Source organism: Furipterus horrens, unplaced genomic scaffold, assembly GCF_987537825.1.
Source record: "Furipterus horrens unplaced genomic scaffold, mFurHor1.1.pri manual_scaffold_11, whole genome shotgun sequence".
Taxonomy (NCBI): Eukaryota; Metazoa; Chordata; class Mammalia; order Chiroptera; family Furipteridae; genus Furipterus; species Furipterus horrens.
Genome location: NW_028327181.1, coordinates 31830626 through 31834012, shown reverse-complemented (window position 1 = coordinate 31834012; position 3387 = coordinate 31830626). Strand labels below are relative to the sequence as shown.

The window sequence follows — 3387 nt, the reverse complement described above, 5'->3', positions numbered from 1 at the left end:
TACTTTATCAAATGCCTTTTCAGCATCTATTGATATGATCATGTGGTTTTTGTCTTTCATTTTGTTTATATGGTGTATTACATGTATTGATTTGTGAATATTAAACCATCCTTGCATCCATGGGATGAATTCCACTTGATCATGATGTATGATCTTTTTAATGTGTTGCTGGATCCAGTTTGCTAATATTTTGTTGAGTAGTTTAGCATCTATGTTTATCAGTGATATTGGCCTGTAGTTTTCTTTCCTTGTTGTGTCTTGACCTAATTTTGGAATTACGGTAATACTGGCTTCATAGAAAGAGTTTGGGAATCTTCCCTCTTCTTGAACTTTTTGGAATAATTTGAGAAGGGTAGGTGTTAGTTCTTCTCTAAATGTTTGGTAAAATTTGCCTGTGAAGCCATCCAGTCCAGAGCTTTTCTGTGCTGGGAGTTTTTTGTTTACTGTTTCATTTCACTCTTTGTTATTAGTCTGTTCAGGCTTTCTATTTCTTCTTGATTCAGTTTTGGAAGATTATATGTTTCTAGAAATTTTTTCATTTCATCCATGTTGTCAAGTTTCTTGCCATATAGTTGTTTGTAGTAATTTCTTACAATCCTTTGTATTTCTGTGATATCAGTTGTGATTTCTTCTCTTTTGTTTCTGATTTTGTTTATTTGGGCCCTCTCCGCCCCTTTTTTTTTTTTAATGAGCCTGGCTAAAGACTTGTCGATTTTGTTTATCTTTTCAAAAAACCAGCTCCTACTTTTGTTGATCTTTTGAATTGTTTGTTTAGTCTTTATGTCATTTAATTCTGCTCTGATCTTGATCATTTCCTTCCTTCTACTCGCTCTGGGCTTTGTTTATTGTTGTTGTTGTTATAGTTCTTGTAGCTGTAGGGTTAGATTTTTTTATTTGAGATTCTTCTATCCTTTTTAAGTAGGCCTGTATTGCTATGAACTTTCCTCTCAGGACTGCTTTTGCTGTGTCCCATAGGTTTTAGGCTGTTGTGTGATCATCATCATTTGTTTCCAGAATCTTCTTGATTTCTTCTTTGATGTCAATGTTAACCCATTCATTATTTAATAGCATGTTATTCATTCTCCACGAGTTTAAATGTCTTTGACTTTTTTCCTTGATGTTGACTTCTAGTTTCAAGGCATTGTGATCTGAGAAGATGCTTGATATAATTTCAATTTTCTTAAATTTGTTGAGGCTTGTTCTGTGTCCTATCATGTGGTCTATCTTCCAAAATGTTTCATGTGCATTTGAAAAAAATGTGTATTTTGCTTCTTTGGGGTGATAAGTTCTATATAACTGTATATCAATTAAGTCCATTTGATCTAGAGTGTTTTTCAATGCCTCAATACCCTTAGTGTTTCTCTGCTTCGAAGATCTGTACATTATTGACAGTGGGGTGTTAAAGTCCCCTACTATGAGTGTGTTGCTGTTGATATCCTTTTTGTAGTCTTCCAATATTTTCTTTATATATTTCGGTGCACCTATGTTGGGTGCATATATGTTTATCAGGGTTATATCTTCTTGATGGGTTGTTCCCTTAAGTATTATGAAATGTCCTTCTTTGTCTCTTTTTATGGCCTTTGCTGTGAAATCTGTTTTGTCTGATATAAGAATTGATATCCAGCTTTTTTTCGATGTCCATTTGTTTGGAATACTTTTTTCCATCCCTCCACTTTCAGTCTGTGTAAATCTTTTGTTTTGAGGTGTGTCTCTTGTGGACAGCATATATGTGGGTCATGTTTTTGTATCCATTCCACTACCCTATGTCTTTTGATTGGAGCATTTAATCCATTTACATTTAAGGTTATTATTGACAGGTATTTATTCATTTCCTTTTGTACCTGTGTTCCTCTCCCTCTCTCTTTTTCTTCTTTTACTTAAAGCATTCCATTTAGCATGTCTTGCAATGCTGGTTTGGTGGAGATGTATTCTTTTAGTCTTCCTTTGTCTGGGAAACTCCTTATTTCACCTTTCATTTTGAAAGAGAGCCTTGCTGCATAGAGCGGTCTTGGTTGTAGGCCTTTGTTTTTTATCGTTTGAAATATTTTTGACCATTCCCTTCTGGCTTGTAGTGTTTCTGTTGAGAAATCAATTGATAGTCTTTTTTTTTTTTTTTTTAATTTCAAGTTTTTAATGAAAGTTGTATAGAAGATTACATTATTCCTGCATCTTCTCAATTGTTTCTTCCTTGTATTTGCCCTTTTCCTTTCCTACTTGGCGAGATTTGGCTTTACGTTCAAGGATCTTTTTGCGGTCTTTGTCCAGTTTTAGTCTGGTAATAACCACCTTGCTGGGGTGATTGCCCAAGTGAACAGTTGTACCATTAGCTTTTTCCCGTTGTACTCGTTCAATGTAGATGACATATTTCTTTCTGTAAACCTGGACTACTTTGCCAATCTGCTGCCCTTTGTAATGTCCTTGTACAACCTGAACTTCATTATCCTTTCGGATGGGCATGGATCGAACATTGTACTTCTGTCTCAGCTCTTTGGAAAGAGGAGAAGACATAATCTTCCTGCGAATGTGGGAAGGTGCATTGAAATGCCTTTTACGGTTCTTGCTCCGGTCGGAAGTCACAAAGGGATTGAACTTCATTTTGACCGCTGGTGCCTCAGCGATGGCCGCCTCAATTGATAGTCTTATAGGAGCTCCCTTGTATGTTATTTGTTGTTTTTCTCTTGCTGCTTTTAGGATTCTCTCTTTGTCTTTGAATGTTGCCATTTTAATTATGATGTGCCTTGGAGTAGGCCTTTTTGGGTTCATCTTCATTGGGACCCTCTGTTCTTTCTGGACTTGCATGACTCTCTCATCAAGTTAAGAAAGTTTTCTGTCATTACTTTTTCAATCAGGTTTTCTATCCCTTGCTCCTCCTCTTCTTCTTCTTGTATCACTATGATATGGATATTGTTTTGTTTCATGTTGTCCTGCAGTTCTCTTAAACCCTCTTCATTCTTTTTAAGTCTTTTTTCATTTTGTTGCATTGTTTGGGAATTTTTTTCTATGTCGTCCTCTAACTAACTGATCTGATCCTCTGCTTCGTTTAGCCCGCTTTTTATTTCTTCTACCGTGTTCTTCAGTTCAGAAATTGTATTCTTCATTTCTTCCTCATTCTTACTGATAGTTTCTATGTCCTTTTTTATGCTGGTGTAGTTCTCAGTAAGTTCCTTGTAGCTTCCCTGGAGTTCTTTGTAGTTCCCCTGGAGTTCATTGTAGTTTTCTTTGAGTTTGTCGAGTTTATTGAGCTTCCTCATTACTATTGTTTTTAATTCCATGTCTGATAGTTTGCTTGCTTCTATTTCATCTGTCCCTCCTTCTGGGAATTTCTCCTTTCCTTTTGGTGGGGTGTTGTTTCTGTTTGGTGGGGTGTTATTCCGCCTCCCCATTGGG

General features: G+C 36.1%; 1 pseudogene; it reads right to left on the bottom strand.

Annotated features, from left to right (window-relative positions):
* Positions 1–2116: 2116 nt before the first annotated feature.
* On the bottom strand, positions 2117–2618 carry LOC149997354 (large ribosomal subunit protein uL24 pseudogene; annotated as a pseudogene).
* Between the last annotated feature and the right edge of the window lie 769 nt (positions 2619–3387).